The sequence below is a fragment of the Cervus canadensis genome, chromosome 19 (assembly GCF_019320065.1).
Source record: "Cervus canadensis isolate Bull #8, Minnesota chromosome 19, ASM1932006v1, whole genome shotgun sequence".
In the NCBI taxonomy this organism is placed as follows: Eukaryota; Metazoa; Chordata; class Mammalia; order Artiodactyla; family Cervidae; genus Cervus; species Cervus canadensis.
Window position 1 is genome coordinate 23535965 of NC_057404.1, and position 20654 is coordinate 23556618.

Here is a 20654-nt window from a genome sequence, read left to right on the forward strand (position 1 = left end):
GTATGACCTAAATGAAATCCCTCACAATTGAACGGTGGAAATGACAAATAGATTCAAAGGGCTAGGTCTGATAGACAGAGTGCCTAAAGAATTATGGACAGAGGTTGGTGACCATTGTATAGGAGGCTGTGATTAAGACCATCCCCAAGAAAAAGAAAAGCAGGAAGGCAAAATGGCTGTCTGAGGAGGCCTAAAAAATAACTGAGAAAAGAAGAGAAGCTAAAGGCAAAGAAGAAAAGGAAAGATATACCCATTTGAATTCAGAGTTCCAAAGAATAACAAGGAGAGATAAGAAAGTCTTCCTCAGTGATCAGTGCAAAGAAATAGAGGAAAACAATAGAATGGGAAAGACTAGAGATCTCTTCAAGAAAATTAGAGATACCAAGGGAACATTTCATGAAAAGATGAGCACAATAAAGGACAGAAGTAGTATGGACCTAACAGAAGCAGAAGATATTAAGAAGAGGTGGCAAGAATACACAGAACTGTACAAAAAAGATCTTCATGACCCAGATAATCACGATGGTGTGATCATGCACCTTGAGCCAGACATCCTGGAATGTGAAGTCAGGTGGGCCTTAGAAAGCATCACTGTGAACAAAACTAGTGGAAGTGATGGAATTCCAGTTGAGCTATTTCAAATCCTGAAAGATGATGCTGTGAAAGTGCTGCACTCAACATGTCAGCAAATTTGGAAAACTTAGCAGTGGCCAGAGGACTGGAAAAGGCCAGTTTTCATTCCAGTCCCAAAGAAAGGCAATGCCAAAGAATGTTCAAACTACCACACAGTTGCACTCATCTCACACACTAGCAAGGTAATGCTCCAAATTCTCCAAGCCAGGCTTCAACAGTACATGAACCGTGAACCTCGAGATGTTCAAGCTGGTCCTTTCTCCTGGGTCCTGGTAGGCACAAGGTTTTGTTTGTGCCCTCCAAGAGTCTGTTTCCCCAGTCCTGTGTAAGTTCTGTAATCAAACCCCACTGACCTCCAAAGTCAAATTCCCTGGGGGTTCTCAGTCCCTTTGTCAGACCCCCAGGTTGGGAAATCTGCTGTGGGTCCTAGAACTTCCTTAACAGTGTGAACATGCCCTGGGTATACTGTTTCTGCAGTCTGTGGGTCTTCCGCTTGGTGGCTCTGTGGGGAGGTGAATGGTGACCTCCTCCAGGAGGGCCTGTGCCGCAGGCTGTGTGATCCAGGTAGCTGCGCCCGGGGTACCTGCCCCTGCGGCAGGCCACTGCTGACCTGTGCCTCCGCAGAAGACTCAGACACACGTCTGGCTCAGTCTCTGTGGGGTCTCGGGGTCTTGGTGTGCACCAGGTTTTGTTTGAGCCCTCCGAGCATCTCTGGCAGGTATGGTGTTTGATTCTAAATGTGATTTCACCCCTCCTACTGTCTTGCTGGGGCTGCTCCTGTGCCCTTGGATGTGAGGTATCTTTTTCTGGTGGGATCCAACATTCTCCTGTCGATGGTTGTTGAGCAGCGAGTTGTGATTTTGGAGTTCTTGCTGGACAAGGTGAGTGCACGTCCTTCTACTCCGCCATCTTAAGGTACTCAGTAGTGAATTAACTAAGTTGCTTGTCTTGAAATAGTTTTTTAACAAGGGAAGACAGATAATAAGCTATTAATAAATAAATGTATGTAGTGGTAAGGCTTCTGGAAAAATACACAGCAAAGTAAGAGTGATACACAGTTGTAAGAGAAGTGAAAGGATGATTAGGCAGCAGGGCTCTATAAGTTAACTAAGGAAGCTTCCCTTATAACAGTTGAGCAGAGATCTGAAAGAAATGCTACTGAAAGAATAAGGTTGGGGGGAAACTACACATGGAGTGGTTTGCATGATGTTAGCTGTGGGAAGTTTCAGACTGTTGCTGCATGCTCATTTAATTTAACCTAATTATTAATATTTATTTTATGTATACGTTTATCTTCTTGTGATAAGAACATTTAACATGGGATCTACCCTCTTAAATATTTGAGTACACAATACAGTATTGCTAACCATAAATACTACATTGTACAGCAGACCTGTGTAACTTATCTCACACAGCTGAAACTTGATACTGATTGAATCCCATTTTCAGTCTTTAGAAAAGTGAGCCTCCTGAGAAGAGGGGAGACTTGTGTCTTGTTCATTGTTGCATCCCTGCACTCACAATGCCTGGGTGGATTTTGAGTACAACAGGGCTGAGGCTCTTTCAATAAAGTTTTGTCTCAACAATGCTGAGACAGCAGAAGTAGGGAGACAAGGGTCAGAGGATGCAGGGGAAGATGCTGAGAGGATCAGGCAGCTCTGAGGTGGTAGTCCCCTCTGCCCAGCCCCCCAACCCCCAGCTCCCATCCCCAGCAGAATGTCAGCAGAGATACAGACCCAGAAGTTTTGAGGGCATGAGCTTCACTCTAGTTTCAGAAAAGATATGATGCTTCAGTAAGTTTCCTTAAAAGCAGCTGTGTAACTTACCAAAAAACAACACAGGTTAGGTCCCAATACCTGGAGATAAGCCCAGACTCCCCCACTGACCTGGCTGAGGACATTGGGGGGAAATGTACTGTAAAGGATTTAAAAGGCATAAGCTTTACTTCTGTTCAACTCAAGCATCCCATACAGACTTGTGTAGAGCCAAGGCACATTCCTTAGATCCAAAAGAATCTTCCTTCCTTTTATCCATTCATTTACTATTTACTGGCAAATGTATGGGTCCAGCCGCTTGACTTACAGAGTACAGAGTTTTTTGGGTCTTCAGTTCCTTGTTCCAAACTCTGTACATAAGACATCAGATCTTAAAGTTTATGTTGTTTACAACTGGTATCTGTCTCAAGGTCTGTGCTGTTTTATTTGGTGATGTGCTGTGCTGTTCTAAGTCACTTTATCGTGTCTGACCCTTTGTGACCATTAGCCCTTCAGGCTCCTCTGTCCCTGGGATTCTCCAGGCAAGAATACTGGAGTGGGTTGCTATGCCCTCCTGCAGGGAATCTTCCAGACCGAGGGATCAAACCCACATCTTTTATGTCACCTGCATTGGCAGACAGGTTCTTTGCCACTAGCGCCACCTAGGAAGTCCCTATTTCTTAGTATAGAATAGAAATGGTTGTCTCTAAATAACGAGGATAACTAGCGTCTTGTGTACCCATAGACTATTTAACAGAACTGAATGATTTATATAGTAGTCTCTTACAGTCAGGGGCTTCCCTTGTGTTCTTTGCCCCAGGTAAAGAACCCGCTTGCCAACAGATGTAGGTTTGGTCCCTGGATCGAGAAGATCCCCTAGAAAAGGAAATGACAACCCACTCCAGTATTCTTGCCTGGAAAATCCCATGGACAGAGGAACCTGGTAGACTACAGTCTGTGGGGTTACAAAGAGTCAGATAGGACTGAGTGATTAAACCATAACAACTTTTAAGTGAATTTGCTTCTAATTAATATAATGTACATTCCCCGCCAGGATCTTAGCTAATGTAAAAGACTGTGCATTAGAAACCTCACCACACTTTACCGTGTACTGTTTAATTGCAGATCTTGGAAACACTTATTCAAAGATGCCAGACATTTAACTCAATTTCTGGTTCAGTTTTGCTAAATTGCAAACATCTTTGAAAAACTGATAAACAGGAATGAGCCTCCAAATGCCTCCAGAAAGGCACAATGCTCAGGAAAAAAAACAAAAAAAACAAAACCTCTAATTGCAGCAGCACTTTTTATGGTCAATAAAGTATTCAATATGCTCTGCAGCAGGGGTATTTCAACTGAGAGTCAAATAGAAAAAACTGTGCATGTGATAGCTCAGTGAAAGTTTCTTTTCTCAGCAAGAGATAAAAAACCTCAGCTGTTTCCAGCCTGGCATATTTGATGAATTGCTTGCACAAAGAGGATGTGTGGATTTAGTCTAGCTAAAACAAAACCAAACAAATAAATTCCTGGTAGTAGGCTACTAAGAAAAGTTATGTATTTGATTGTGATTGATTTGGGATTGTTGAAATGAAAGCTTTTGTTAAATAGGAGTCCCCATGCTGACCCCATTGATTTTTTTCTTTCCAGGAAGGAATAACACTTCTTCCCTCCCTTTCTTTCTTTCTTTCTTCTCTGTTACTCATCCATCCATCCATCTATTCATCCATCCCTCTTTCCTTTCCTCCATCCATTCTTCCCTACCTCGCTCCATCTATTCATCCATCTATCCCTTCTATTAATATTTCCTAAATACATACTTGTACCACATTCAAAGGCTTATGCTAGTCAATATCCCTTCTTTTTTTAAAAAAATAGATTTGCTGGTGGAAAAAAAAAACTGAGAGATATGAGTAAAGTTTTGTGGAATCTCAGAGGAGGGAACCGCTAACAGCCCTGGGGAGCTGGTCAAAGCCACACAGTAACTTTTGAGATGGGTCTTCAGGGAAGAGGAAGATTATGCCCCAGAGAGTGGTCTCAATTGTAGTAGCATTGCCAGCTTTTCCTTGAACTTCTCTTACCTGGAGTTCATTTACATCTTTCACATTGTGATTATGCACATAATTATTGATTGTTCCATCTGATGTTATGCTAATAACCCTCCTCCCTAAGGCTCCTTATCCTCCTGGCTCTGCTGGTTTTTTTCCATCCCCATGTTCAACCTAATTATGGCTTCATATGAATTTAAATGGATTTGGGCATTCTAGTTACTTTAATGAAGTTTGGACACATTACCTGGCAAATGCAAATGATCCTTTTTGAGATAAAAAAAAAATCAGTCCATTTACTTTTCTTAAAGCTTTTTGTGATGAAAATTTCACATGTAAATAAGAGAGAGGCTACAGTGTAATAAACTCCATGTACCCTTCACCCAGATTCCACCAGTATCAACAGTTTGCAACCTTGTTTCAGCTGTTATTTGATGGGGGAAGCACTTTTTAAAATAAATGATAGACATAATGCTTATTTTCTGCGAATTCTTACATGAGCATCTCCAACTGAAAAGAACATTTTTATATATAAGCCTCATGTAATTATCACACTTAGCACAACTAATACTATTCTTTAAAAAGTTAATACTCAGATCATATTTACATATTCACATTTCTTCATTTGTATCAAGAACTTTTTAAATACTGTGTTTGTCACATCAGTCCAAAGTCCTTTTTTAAGTTTTTAAAAAGATTTTTTATTGGAGTCCAGCTGATTTACAATGGTGTGTTAGTTTCAGATGTACAGTAAAGTGAATCACTTATGCATACACATGTGTCCACTCTTTTTCAGACTCTTTTCCCATATAGACCTTACAGGGTATTCAGTAGAGTTCCCTGTGCTATATAGCAAGTTGTTATTAGTTATCTATTTTATATATAGTAGTATGTATATGTCCATCCAACCCAGTCTTCCAATTTATGCCTATCTTCCTTTATCCCCTGGAAACCATAAGTTTGTTTGCTACATCTGTGACTCCTGTTTTCTACGTAAGTCTATATTGTGTTTGGCCTTTGTGCTTTTCAGGTCTATTTTAACATAAAATACTTGTTCCCTTTTTCCTTTTATTCGGGCCTTGAGTTTGAGAATCTCGCCGTGAGTTTTGGATGATATCTTGCACCCTGGACTTGGCTGAGGGCTTCCTCATGGTGTCTCTACTCACATAGCCTCTGTTCAGCTTGCCCCTGTAGAGCTTGATTATTAATAAATTTGCAAGTCCTGGGTAACCAGCCAGGCAGCAGTTGCTGGGAGGCAGATGAAATTCAGTGTGTTCCCCAGAACTGCCATTCAGGAAATTGTTCTCTGTGGTTTGCTTTGGGGTAGAAGATGGGACACCTTACTCTGTGCAAAGGGGCAGTCTTAATTAACGGTAGATGCTAGCAGTCTTATTGTACCAAGAGGTAGGTGACTCCATGTAACTGAGTTTATGTGCCTAATGGGATCATAAATTCGTAGCCAGGGCTGAATTGTTTGAGGCCCTACAGGAAAAATAAGAGTGCTGACACCCCCAATATGCATTCTCTCATCTTCTCTACAGCTTGTATTTTCAATATAAATCAGTGTTAGGCATCTAGAGAATATAATTTGAAAGCGCAGTAGAATAGTAGCCTTCTCAAGGCAACCACATGACTCAGTCTTATACCTCATAGATACACAGGATCAGATGAAAAAAATGTATATAAAGCATATAGCTTATTTCATACTTGGTCCCAGTAAGTGCTGAATAAATGCTAGCATTTATTTTGAAAATGCATTTATAGTTAGCCACTTTTCTCTGAGGATGCCAGTGTTCCACTTGTTTCAGAGTAAAGCCAACTTTAGGTTCAATAACTGCACCCTGATTCCCAGCACAGCCTCAGACGTAGATATCAGGAGGGAAGCAAAGTGCTGCTCTCAACGCTGACCCTGACCATGAAGATTTCCAGGCTCTGAAATCGTTAGGAAGATTCCCTTCACATTAGCATCATACCTCCTTATTTCTGCTTCTTCCTTTCCACATTTCCTTGATGGGATTGGATTGCACAGCCCTAGAATAGTATGCTTCTGTGCTGTGCTGAGTCATGTCTGACTCTTTGCAGCCCTGTGGACTGTAGCCTGCCAGGCTCCTCTGTATGAGCCCTCAAAATTGTGTGGGCTTGTACCCTAGGAGGTGATTTTTGTGTCTAATTCCATATAATATTTGTGAATTGGGTGTGCTTTGGTGAGTCTTTAGAATTTCTTTAAGTGAAAATGATGGTCATAATCTTTTCATTTATAAAAAAAATCTTTAGAGTATATGAAGTGTATTTGTGTACTCTATATATCATTTAATCCTTAAGCAATGTCATTTTTTAAATACTTTTATGCACAACAAACAATGAAGCATGAAGAATTTAGACAACTTATTGAACGTTATTGAGTAGGAAATAAAGTCTGTTTCAGTTCTGTTTGCTTATTAAAAATATTTTAGATACTTCCTTTTCTGGTTTTATGGTTACATAGAGTATCAAGGTAGAAGGTAGAGTTCTGCCAAAGAAACTTGACTAGAAGTATGAAATATGAAGTGATGGCAGGTATCCTCAAAGAGGGGCAAAAGAGAACAGGAAATTCATCAAGGACCCAGGGTTTAGGAAGGATTTGTGGTTCAAGCAGTTGTGCCCTGCTATTCTTTTACTCAAAAGTCCATACGGATGAGAGGCCCAGACGCTCCATGTGATGGTAGCATAGCATGTGGAAGGTCAGTGATGGGAGATGTAGATACAGAAGTAAACAGAAGTCAAGTGATGAAGGCCCCCATTGGTGAGTATTGCAATGATGTATCCAAGAAAGGATGAGGATATAGAGAAATTTGAGAGTGGTCAAGTACTTCTTCTTCATAATTATCACTTGCATGTCTCGAGGTGGTGTCTGGTGAGGAGAGGTTAATAAAGGTCAGAGCAGTGAGGAATTGGCACTTGCATCATTGGTCCTCCATTTGAACCCCCAAAACAACAGGAGAACAATCACAGCTGTCAAGGTCAAGGTGAGCTTTCACTGAAAATAGCTCATGATTCAATCTTGATAAAATACTCATTGAGGATATGGACTTTGGAGAAATTATTTGCTGTCTGATTGTTTTGGTAGGAACACCAGTGATTTCCCTTTGGGGAATGAGCCCTGAGGAAGTGAATCTTGCTTTCTGCTCTGATGGGAATGAAAACAGGAACACCAGAAGCTTGGATCATATCTTCCATTTAGTTTTGAAAACCTTTTTAGATCGCATCAGTTCTGAGAGACTGTGTTTGAAGTCATTTGCCTCACTGATATTTTTATTGCGTAAAGTGACTCACAATCAAGAGTTATAAATTTAATTTTCTGAATAGCAATTCTAAGCTGTTAAAGAATTGAGTCATTTATTAACTCTTGAATTTTTTAGAAGCAGTATTGAACTATGTTTATTACTGAACTAACTGCAGTCAGTTTTCTGGCCTTTGATACCATTCATCTGATGCTCTTCTCAAATTCAGAGAGTGCTGTAAAGACCCAAGAGCTGCAAGTGAACAGCAGGATTCTTTGTTGCTAACTTTGTGCTTTTTATTCATCACCAATGCTAAAACCATCTTACCACGGTCAGGGTCATCTATTTATTTTCTTATCCAAGTTCAGATGACTGAAAGTACAACAGATGATTATTTATGACAGCACAACAACTCTAAAAATAACTCAGTCCCCAGTTACTCCTCTTTTGAAACATCCCCAATGTGATAAATGATTCATATCTGAGTCCAAAGTCAGTCTTCAGGAGATAAGCCCACCCTTAAGGTAAAAAGATTCTAAAATAGAGAAAGGACTGGAAGACAAACTAAGCATGCACTTTTATAGATCTCTTTCGTATATTCAGTTGTCATATTTCTTAAATACATATCTAGTACAAAATTGACATTTACGCTGAACCATTGCCAACAACAATAAAAAATAAAAATTTCTGTCCACCGGACAGCTTATCAAATGCTTATTTCATAATCGTCTCATTTAACCCCGTCAGCCGAAACGGTGTGATTGATATTATGATTGTGTCTCTTGAAGATGGTTGAGTAGATATTCAGGGAGGCTACTGGACGCCCAGTGGAGCTGCAGAATGGACTTGGTACCTGTTCAGTCCAGCTCTTGTGTGCTCCTGCCATCACACCCGTCTGCTTCCAGTTTTTAAGGAGATAGCTTTTGTGAGATGTGGCATTATTCTTTCTGTAAACCACTGTAAATCAATTTTCTAGAACTTCAGTAGCAAATTACTACAAATGAAGTGGCTTAAAAAAACAACAGAAATCAATTACCCTTCAGTTTTGCAGGCTTGAAGTCCAAGATCTAGGGGCTGGCAGGGTGAAGTTCCCTCTGAAAACTCTAGGGGAGTAATCCTTGCTCTTGACTCTTTCAGCGGCTCCTGGTATTCCTAGACTTGGGGCAGAATCCCTCCATCTCTGCCTCTGTCTTCACATGTCTTCTTACCTTTGTGTCCATGTGTCCTTTTCTGTCTCTTAGAAAGGCACTTTCATTGAATTTAGGGCCTGCTCTAATCTAGTATGATCGCACTTTGGACCTCACCTTGATTATATCTGCAAAGACTATTTCCAGATATGGTTATGATCTCTGGTTTCAGGGGCATGCAAATTTTTGAAAGGACACTGTTCAACCTATTTTGTTTCTCATTTCTAATCTAGTAGGAAAATTAAAATGTTGGTTAACATTAATATTAAATTGATGAACTTGGTTGAAGTCCTGACATTTCAGATGGTCAACTGATTGCCCAAAGTTTGAAATTTGAGACTTTTCATGATTGTGTGTGCTTTGATTCTCTGTATTTTACCAAAGCGTAAAATATGCTATTTCATTAGCTCTGATGCTCTGATGGTACTGTATTCTGTACCTTGTACTTAACTAGAGTTGGTTCCCGTATTTTAGAATTTGTTAGAACTTGCTGTGTGTGTCCCTCTCAGTCATAGAGAAAGACAGCAGATACTGTCTTCTGTTATTGAGATGCCTAAAGAACTTATAAAACATGACTCTGATCATCAGACCTATGCAATGAATATTCTCAGGTTGATAGACTGAATAGAGAGTGGTCATCAGCATTCCCCAGAAAGTGAACTTGATCAACTAGTGACTCTCAAATCCTTCTTATAGGGATCCCCAACCTCTTCCATACAAGAGATAAGTGATCTCTTATCCTTGTTATCATGTCAGTAGTGACTGGGGAAGAATAAGGTTGGGCTGACAGTGAGTTCTTAAGTTAAGGTGTCACTCACCTCAATAGAACAGTTGGTTAAAACCCAGGTAACAGTATGAAAGCAAAGCATTTAAATAAGCAGCTGACTTGTTAACCTAAGCGTGATAGATTTGAAACTGAACTTTTACAAATTCAATCAAGTTTTACCTAAATTCTGTTTTACATTATAGAAACAAATGTATGTTGCTTTTTGGAAATTAAAAAGATATGTCATCAGAAAAAAAAATAAACCTTCAGTTTCCTAAAGTAATGACTGACTATAGGTTTATTTCTTGCCTTCGTTTATTCTGCCTACCCATTTAACATAGTCCTTGCATTCAGCTTTATTTTTAAAATACAAAATTTCAGATATTTTATGTTTTTCATGATCTTTATAAATATTTTTGTAGCTGCATAATATCTTACCAAGAGTTGGATTTACATAAGAGTTTCCCCAGTGTGGGCATATAAATTGTTTCAAATAATTTTGGTATTGTAAATAACACTCAGATGGGTAATATTTCACTGACAATATCTCCTAGAAGGAAGCATGCTGCTCTCTAGATATATTTTTATTATCTGTTTCTTGTTTATATTGATCGATATTGAGAAATAGTATATTTTATATTCCTGATCTGTATTGCAAATTTGTTTTCCAAAATAGCTTGCTAGTTTACGTTGCTCTGTAGAGCATTCAGTAGCCTCATTGAACTGAATATCCGCCAGCATTAAAATGCTAACAGCATTAAAATGTTTGTTTTGGTCACTACTAATTTGAACAATTAAGAAATAGAATCATATTTCACCTTTAATTAACATTCTTTTACTTGCTAGCAAAGATAACATTTTAATTTTTTTTGCACAATACTTTTTGAATTGCTGATTTCTATTATGAGCTCAGTTGTATCCCCCCAAATTCCTGCATTGAAGTCTTACATCAGAACATGTTATATTTGGAGATAGGGCCTTGAAAAAGATATTAAGGGGAAATGAGGTCATATAGGTGGGCCTCAATTCAGTATGACTGGTGTTCTAATGCAAACAGATCAGAATAACACAAAGACCAAGAGAGAACCATGTGAAGACACAGAAAGAAGGCATGTGTAAGAAAAGGAGAGAAATCTCAGAAGAAACCAACCCTGCTAGCACCTTGATCTCAGACTTCTGGCTTCTAGAACTGTGAGACAATAAATTTCTGTTCCTAAGCCATCCAGTCTGTAGTATTTTGTTATGGAACCTCTAGAAAAATAATATGTTTCTTGTCAATTTATTTATTAAGGTCTTGGAACTTTTCTTAGTAATTTGTGCAGGCTGTTTTTAGGTTAAATATATATATGTATATTTCCTATTTGCTTTTTCACAGTGTCTTATTTTTTAGCTTACAATGTGTGTATTTAATATTTTCCCACAATTATTCTTATTTTCCTTTGTGTTTTTCTTCCTAGTACTTTAAAGCTTAGAAAATCTGTCTCCCTTAAGAAATCTGGCACACTGTCAGTTCTATTTTTTGTTAGTTTTTCTGTGGCTTGATGTTGACCTGTATAATATAACTATTCTCCATGTTTGAGAACTCAGACTCACAAAAGTAGGTGAGTTTCAAATTTACAGAGCAAAGCTTTCTGTAGGATTTCTATGCCTGTGTAATACCCACTCATCTTTATTTGAAATGACCCATTTGAGATAACAGTTATTTTCAGTGGCTTTTACTTCGTTTTGAAAACTTGTATTGTCAAAGGGTACAATAACCTCTTTTTTGAAATCTTCAAATTTATTAAGATGAACAGTTATAAAGACAAAGAATCTCAAGGTAGAAAAGAGCTGCAGCTCTCTGAACTCTGTTCAATGTCTTTGAAATTCTGCTGAAATCTTCTTTCAGGTGAAGGGCATATTGTCTTATAAGATGAAAGGGAAGAGTCCCTTCTGTTTTCCATGTTTTCACTTATGATTCTTAGGCTAAGAAAAAAAATTAAACTACTGTTTTATGGATCATTTTATCTAATGTTTCTGTTTTTTTCTTGTTAAGATCTTTACAGAGCTTATTTAGAAATGTTTTATTTCTTTTAGTTTCGTACTTGGGCCCATTAAAAAGTTCACCTTTTAAATACATTGTCATTTCTTTGTTGGTGGTATTCATTTCAAAACATATACAGTTGTTTTGATTTGTGAGATAAAATTGTCTGACCATTGTAGTATTTCTCCTGAGTTGACCTATCTTTATATCAGTGCTAAATAGAAAAGATGTCATTTAAATTACTTTAAATAAGGATTTGGATGACTCTCTCTGAAGAAGAAAAGAATATATTCCCTTTACTTTTTTTTTAAATTGAAGTATGGTTGACTTATAATATTCTGTTAGTTTCAGGTATACTGCAAAGTGATTCATATATATTTTCATACATATTCTTATATGTATGTATCTATATATGGATGTATTCTTTTTCAGAATCTTTTCCATTATAGATTATTACATTAGATTTATCATCAACTTCAATGTGCATAGTTCTGTAAATGTTGGTTTTAAGAGTCAGAACCCCCTCAAACAAAAAATGTCAGACCCTAACCTCACAATGTTTGAGTTTATAGTAGTGGTTCATTAATAGCCGCCTCCTCTGGTCCGAAAACACCTTGAGAGTTGGAACTAGGTCTGAGTGTACTGCTTTGTGTCTCCCTCAATGCTTTCAATGCTTTTGAGTACTGACTTTTATGCATATAGTTAACTTGGCAAATTTACCAGTATTGGGCATCTGCCCCTAATTCTTATACGAGTTAAAGAGTTCCATCTTAGGATTTCCATCTTTTCAGTGTTGGACTTGGGGATGATGATTCATATTTAGAAATCTCACAGACTGAGGAAGATGAGGTAGAATATCAACTTCTTACCTTACAGAGAAATAAAATTGTCATATCACAGGTTTCCATCAACCTGTCTCCTTTACTCACAGTAGACAGTTCACATAAGGAACCCAATCATAATCAAGAAGATGGTTTGACAAACATGGAATGACTCTGAGTGAAATTAACTCTGGTTTTCATGCTCAGCCTGACTTAATTGTTAGGAACATCCGTGTGCAACAGAAGACCATCCCCGGCAGGGTGTTCCTCTGTCTTGTCGCCTTCTCCTGTGAAGTACTTGGTTGAATGATGAAAGCACATTGAAACTGTCATTTTTGAGCAATTGCAAAGCAATCTACCTTTTCCTTAATACATTTTCTATTAGACACAATAACACTGTTTCAGTATTGCACTTGAGTTTCTTCTTTATGGCAAAGAAGCTTTGGTTTTCTCTATGGTGCTTTTAAATTAGAAGTGGATTTTACATTTTAACAACCGAGTTTTGAAAGTGCTTTATTCTAACCACAAATCTGCACCTGTTTTTGTTTCATTGTATTCATTAAATTGTCTTTTTAAAATTAATACAATTAGGGTAACAATACAAATAATACAATAGGGAGACAATCTGGATTGAGTCAGATTTTCTAGAATTTTATAGCAAGCTAGTGGTGAGACTTAAAATCTAAGGGATGCTGGATTCCACTGAGGCCCACCACTTTCAAATCCCGCTTAAAATCATCCAGTCTATCCCAGTGATGAAGGATTTCTCAGTATATGAGATGGCAGGACATGACTTACATCTCTGGAGTACTCAGCATGCCCCTAGGTAATTTCCTGTTGATAATATTCAATTTTTCATTATTTCCATCATTGAGTATACAACAGACCTACATCCCTCTCCAGCTCATCTATCTTTTCACGTGGTAACTTATTTCATGGAGACAAAGAATATTGCCCACCATGGCTGGAGGCCTACTTGTTATAGCTGCCTTCCCAGTGAATGAGAGCTGTGTAAAACAAGATATCTGTGTAAAAACAAGATAATAAAATTGGGGTTGAGAATGTTACAAGTCAGCATTGAGTAATGATGCCAAGTTAAAATTTTACATAACCTCCTTCTCCTCCTGCCTCTGTAACTCAGCTTGCCCCTTGCAAAGTCTAGATCATGTAGGTCACGTATTCTCAGAAAGTGGGGACTTGGCAATACTAGGAACTGGAGTTTATCTCACTCACCCTTGTCTTGCTCTTTGCAATCACCCAGCTCCTACAAACCTGCTTAATCATGCCTGTCCAGGCCAGGCATCCCCCTCCGCATCTTGACTACTGTGCCTGCATGCACATGAAGCCCCTTAGTTTAAACCAGCCTATTAACAGCTAGTGTTGCCTACTACAGACTGTCTATAAAGACTCTGTAACCCCTTTGTTTGGGGCTCAGAGCTTGGAGTGTTAACTCCTTTGGGTCTGCTGGTGTAATAAACCTGAGTTCTCCAACTCTCCGAGCGTGGTGCTTGGTTTCTCAAGCACTGGTTTCTGCAACATGATCAGTACATCCTTTCATGTTCAGACCTTTTAATGTAGCATACTAATGCTTGTGTGCATGCTCAGTCCTGTCTGACTCTTTGTGCCCCTGTGGAGTGTGCCTACCAGGCTCCTTTGTCCATGGGATTTCCCAAGTAAGAATAATGGAGTGGGTTGCCATTTCCTTCTCTAGGGGGCCTTCTGACCCAGGGGTCAAACTTGTGTCTCCTGAATTGCAGGCAAATTCTTTACCTGCTGAGCCATCAGGAAACCTGTATTGATGCCCACAAGGGCTTATTTATTTTCCTATACTCTCTGTGTCATTGATACTCAGATTTTCTCTCTTTCTTTCTTCCTCTTTTTGGTAACATAGTTTTCAATCACTGTTTAAGTACTTCTGAGTAAAATACTTATTTTCAGTTCAGTCACTCAGTCATGTCCAACTCTGCGACCCCATGGACATGGCAGCATGCCAGGCTTCCCTGTCCACCACCATCTCCTGGAGCCTACTCAAACTCATGTCCATCATGTCAGTGATGCCATCGAACCATCTAATCCTCTGTTGTCCTCTTCTCCTTCCACCTTCAGTCCTTCCCAGCATCAGGGTCTTTTCCTGTGAGTTGGTTCTTTGCATCAGGTGGCCAAACTGTTGGAGTTTCAGCTTCAGCCTCAGTCCTTCCAATGAATCTTCAGGACTAATTTCCTTTAGGATGAACTGGTTGGATCTTCTTGAAGTCCAAGGGGCTCTTAAGAGTCTTCTTCAACACCGCAGTTCAAAAGCATCAATTCTTCGGCACTCGGGTTTATTTATAGCCCAACTCTAAATCCATACATGAGTACTGCAAAAACCATAGCTTTGACTAGATGGATCTTTGTTGGTAGAGTAACCTCTACTTTTTTAAATAAAGCTTTTTAATAAGCTGTCTAGGTTGGTCATAGCTTTTCTTCCAAGGAGTGTCTTTTAATTTCATGGCTACAGTCACCATCTGCAGTTATTTTGGAGCCCAAAACAATAAAGTCTGTCACTGTTTCCAGTGTTTCCCCATCTATTTGCCATGAAGTGATGGGACCAGATGCCATGATCTTAGTTTTCTGAATGTTGAGTTTTAAGCCAACTTTTTCACTCTCCTCTTTCACTTTCCTCAAGAGGCTCTTTGGTTCTTCACTTTTTGCCATAAGGGTGGTGTTACTTGCATATCTGAGGTTATTGATATTTCTCCCGGCAATCTTGATTTCAGCTTGTGCTTCATTCACCCTGGCATTTCTCATGATGTACTCTGATGTAAGTTAAATAAGCAGGGTGACAATATACAGCCTTGATGTACTCCTCTCCCGATTTGAAACACCAGTCTGTAAATATTTATTTAGAGTAATATAAAACCCTGAGCATATTTTCTTTCTTTTTCTTTTTTACTATTTGCAAACCTGTAAAAGGGAAGCTTGGGTTTAATAGCAAATTCCTGTTTAAATGTATGTGAGGAAAGCAGATGTGTTATATTTATTAAACCATCTATTATATGTCAAATTCTCCACTCTATTCTTTCCATTCATTATTTTACTTAAACCACAAGATACAGGGTAAGTTTAAATTTATTGCAATTTGTCTTTCAACTGTAGTGTTGGAGAAGACTCTTGAGAGTCCCTTGGACTGCAAGGTGATCAAACCAGTCAATCCTGAAGGAAATAAGTCCTGAACATTCATTGGAAGGACTGGTGCTGAGGCTGAAACTCCAGTACTTGGTCACCTGATGTGAAGAACTGACCCATTGGAAAAGACCCTGATTCTGGGAAAGATTGAGGGCAGGAGGAGAAGGGAATGACAGAGGATGAGATGGTTGGATGGCATCACTGACTTGATGGAATGAGTTTGAGCAGGCTCTGGGAGTTGGTGATGGACAGGGAGGCCTGTTGTGCTGCAGTCCATGGGGTCACAAAGAGTCAGACACGACTGAGCAGCTGATGTTTTGTGAAAATGGTAGCACAGTGAAGTTAAGTAATTTCCCAGAGGTGCATAAGTGACAGCATCTTGATTTGAACAAGGGTCTGAATAGACCTAGAGTGTGTGATACAGAGCGAAATAAGTCAGAAAAACAATGAGAAAGTCAATCATATATTAATGAGTATATGTGGAATCTAGAAAAATGGTTCCAATGAATCTATTTGCGGGGCAGGAATAGAGATGCAGGTATAGGGGACAGATATGTGGACATGGGGGTGGGGTGGTGGGGGTATGAACTGGTAGACTAGGATTGTCATATATACGCTACTGTGTGTGAAATAGATAGTAGTGAGAAGCTGCCGTATAACTCAGGAAGGTCACCTTGGTGCTCTGTATTGACCTAGAGGGGTGAGGCAAGGTTCTGGGGAAGGAGGCCCAAGGAGGAGGAGATATATGTATACATATAGCTGGTTTGCTTCATTGTACAGCAGAAACTAGCAAAGCATTGTAAAGCAACTATACCCCAATTAAAAAACAACTATAAAAAACCCTGTGTTCTTTATCTGTCAACACATGTACATACAGTATAATTACAGCTCCATGAAAGCAGGGTCCTTCTGTAATTATTCACTACTGGACCTTTGGCACTTGCCAGTTCCCAACATATGTGATTATAATTCATTTTTTGTGGAAGGAAGAAAGGAAGAAATGGATAGAAAATAGAGTGAAGGAAGATGGTGGGGAAGGAAGAAAGAAAATACTGTTTCACTTCAGGTTGCTCAAGCATCACTACCATAGAATATAAGGAATTTGTAAACTTGCTTAGTGTATATATGTAAATAACTATTGAAAAAGCATCACTGTACATATGTATATTTGTGTGCGCATGCATATAAATGTATGTGTGTGTTCAGTCAGTCATCTCCTACTCTTTGCGACACGTGGGCTTTAACCCACCAGGCTTCTCTGTCCATGGAACTTTTCAGGCAAGAATACTGCAGTGGATTGCCATTTTCCTCCTCCAGAGGATCTTCCTGACTCGGGTATCAAACCAGCATTTCTTGTGTCTCCTGTATTATCAGGCAGATTCTTTACCAGTAGTTGCCTGGGAAAGCCCATATATGTGTGTTTATGTGTGTATATATAATGTATATTGGATGGCATTATATGCATATATAACCTTGAGTATTTGAAAATTTGCTTAACTGTGGTTACTCAAGTATATGCCGTGTCATCCATATTTTTGAAACACTCTCTGGCTAATCTCCTATGCGAAGATTAAAACCATTTGCTTTAATGATTGAGTGAATATGAAAGCAAATTGAATCAGAAATCCCTGTTTTCTTGTAGATACCATTTTTGGTTTTGCTATGAATCTGCTATTGGATACTTTGGTTTGAGCATGTTGTTTATTCATTTTTTTCTCCTTTGTCATAATGCTAATTAGATTTTAATGAAAGAAACTGAAAATTGGCTTTGAGGTAAAGGATTTACTTCAAAGAAGCAATTCAAGACAAAAAGGAAAATATTTTTTGGACACAACTGAATTTTGACAAGTATTATTGTTTTCACAGGTCATAATGATATGAGTAATGAAGAACACAATAGTTCTTTTATAATATAGAGACTCATTTGAAACAATTCTAAGCTGTCATATATGTTTTTGGCAAGCACATTTTTCTGTATAAATTTTCCTGATACTTTTTTTGAAAAACATGTTGCAACTAGTCTGTAAATAATTTTGTCTAAGTTATTTTGAGAAAAATATAGATGAGGCAGTCTGAGAGCTGCAAGCTTGAAAAATTGTCTTTTTTGGCAACATTGATTTAATTTTCAAACTTTGAAGTTAGCTTTTAGCGTTTATATTTTACTTTAAAAGGCAACTGCATAAAACTTTTATTATGATATATATTTGACATACATTTTAGAGCATTTTAAAGTTTTGTGGAGTCAAGAGCAGATAATAAAAATACATTGTAAGCCCAAGAGAAAAGTAGTATATTAAGAACACCATTTGTTGAGTCAGGCTAACATGGATTCAAGCCCTTGCTCTGCCGCTTACTAAGTAGTGCTCCTGTCTTTGACAAGTTACTTAGCCTCTTTTATTTCTTAATTCTTTTCAGTCCCTGGTAGCTCAGCTGGTAAAGAACCCACCTGCAATTCAGGAGACCCCAATTCAATTCCTAGGTTGGGAAGATCCCCTAGAGAAGGAATAGGCTACCCACTCCAGTATTCTTGGTCTTCCCTTGAAGCTCAGCTGGTAAAGAATCCACCTGAAATGCAAGAGATCTGGGTTTGATCCCTTGGTTGGGAAGATCCCCCGGAGAAGGAAACGGCTACTGACTGCAGTATTCTGGCCTGGAGAATTCCATGGACTGTATAGTCCATGGGTTTGCAAAGAGTCGGACATGACTGAGAACTTTCACTTTCGTTCAGTCCCTAAAATTCTAAGAGAATGTATACTTTACATGTGTTGGATCTTAATGAGATAGTGATGGAAAGATCATTATCAAAGAGTAATCATCACAAATTGGTGATAAAATTGATCCTATTATGATAAACACAATATATAAACTTTAGAGTGAAGTGACAAGATTCTTTATCATGAACATGAATTTTAGTACAATTTTCTGTAACAGTGATTCATTGTTTTCAGGTCTTCAGGCTATACATTAATAGTTCTTGGAAGATTATGAAAACAGACTTTTGAATATTATAGAACTGTTTCCTCCATTTATCAAACAGGCTTAAGCATTCAGCTTTTTATGATAAGTTAATTAATATTATCTAATATTTGGCTGCACTGGGTCTTTCTTGCTTTGTGTAGACTTCCTCTAGTTGCATGAGCGGGGACTACTCTTCGTTGTGGTGCACAGGCTTCTGATTGCAGTGGCTTCTCGTATTGTGGAGCACAGGTTCTAGGCACATCGGCTTCAGTAGTTGTGGCACATGGGCTTAGTTGTTCTAGGGCATGTGGAATCTTCCCAGACCAGGGATAGAACCCGTGTTCCCTGCCTTGGCAGGTGGATTCATAGCTACTGTGTCACTGGAGAAGTCCAAGCAAGTTAAATTTTGTAACTGTATGTATTTTTTCCTTCCCTTTCTGAGCAATATGTCCTAGTGCTCTGTCTGTCTAAAGCACCTGGGTCAATAATCTAGACTCCCTAATTGTTTCTTATTGAAATGTGTAGCCTGTGATTTCACTGTGAATTTAATCAAAGCTGAATCAAGGTTATTTGTACCATTGAATAATGTTACTCAGTAATTCCAAGATATCAAAATATTTGTATTCCTCAAACCCTTTGACTCTTCCTTTCATAGTGGCTGCTGCTGCTGTTTAGCTGCTCACTCGTGTCTGACTTTTTGCAACCCCATGTACTACAGCCTGCCAAGCTCTTCTGTCCATGGGATTTCCCAAGCAAGAATATTAGAGTGGGTTGCCATTTCCTTCTCCAGGGGATCTTCCTGACCCAGGGACCAAACCTGAGTCTCTGGTATTAGCAGGCAGATTCTTTACCACTGAGCCACCTAGGAAGTCCATATTTAGTGGCAGACCATCACATATGTTTGCATATCCAGAGCTGTTGACCACAAAATACTATCCCATTTAAACAGCCTATGTGATACATGCTGCTATAAACTGAGGAGAAAGAGAGGAGGACAAGGAATTACCAGACCAAAGAGCTGACCTTGACAGTTGGAAAAGCATCATGCCAGACATTATTGGACTTGACTGACCATAATGAATGCCTGAGCAAGGATTCCAACTTTTCCACATCCTGGCCAACATAGTGTATTTTGTTTTTTTATAATAGCTATCCTAATAGATGTGGGGTGATATCCAATTGTGGTTTTTATTTAATTTCTCTGATCAGTGACCTTGAGCATCTTTTCATATAATTATTGAAATTATTTGAAGACATAACAATTTGTAGGTCTTTGTAGGAATGTCTATTTGAGTCCTTAACCCATATTTTACTTAGGTTATTAGAGTTTTTTCCTAATGAGTTATAGGAGTTCCTTATATATGTGGCAGATTAACTGCTTATTAGATTTATGATTTGCAGATATTTTCTCCTACTCTATAGGTTGGCTTTTCACTCTCTTCATTGTTTAATGCATCAAAGAGACAATAGCATTCCCATGTTTATTGCAGCAGTATTCATAACCTAAATGTCCACTGATGAATGAGTGGTCAAAGCAAATGTGATTTATATGTAGGATAAAAAGTTATTGTCCTTTAGAAAAAGAAGGAAATATTGTAAGACACGACAGCATAGATGAACCTGGGGAACTAAGTGAAAGAAGCCACTCAGCTCATGATCCCTATCATATGAAGAAGATGCTCAGCCTCATTCAAGTGGAGAGAAGAATGGTAGTTTCCAGGGACTGTGAAGTGAAAGTCACAGTGCTCATTGCTCAGTCGTGTCTGACTCTTTGTGACCCCATGGACTGTAGCCTGCCAGGCTCCTCTGTCCATGGAATTGTCCAGGCAAGAATACTGGAGTGGGTTACCATTTCCTTCTCCAGGGGATCTTCCTGACCCAGGGATCAAAGCTGGGTCTCCTGCATTGCAGGTAGATTCCTTACCATCTGAGCCACTAGGAAGGTAGGGAGGGGCATAATCAGTAAGGATTATGAGTAAGGATTCTTATTTATAACTTAGTCAATCCTTAACTGAATAAGGATTCAGTTATGAATATGCTCT

The 20654-nt window shown here is 38.7% G+C and overlaps 1 protein-coding gene across 2 annotated transcripts in view; it reads left to right on the forward strand.

Moving 5' to 3' along the window:
• The window catches only part of KCNIP4 (potassium voltage-gated channel interacting protein 4), a 1241727-nt gene that overhangs the window by 219655 nt on the left and 1001418 nt on the right, over window positions 1-20654 (forward strand). The gene's annotated exons all lie outside the window — the stretch shown is intronic.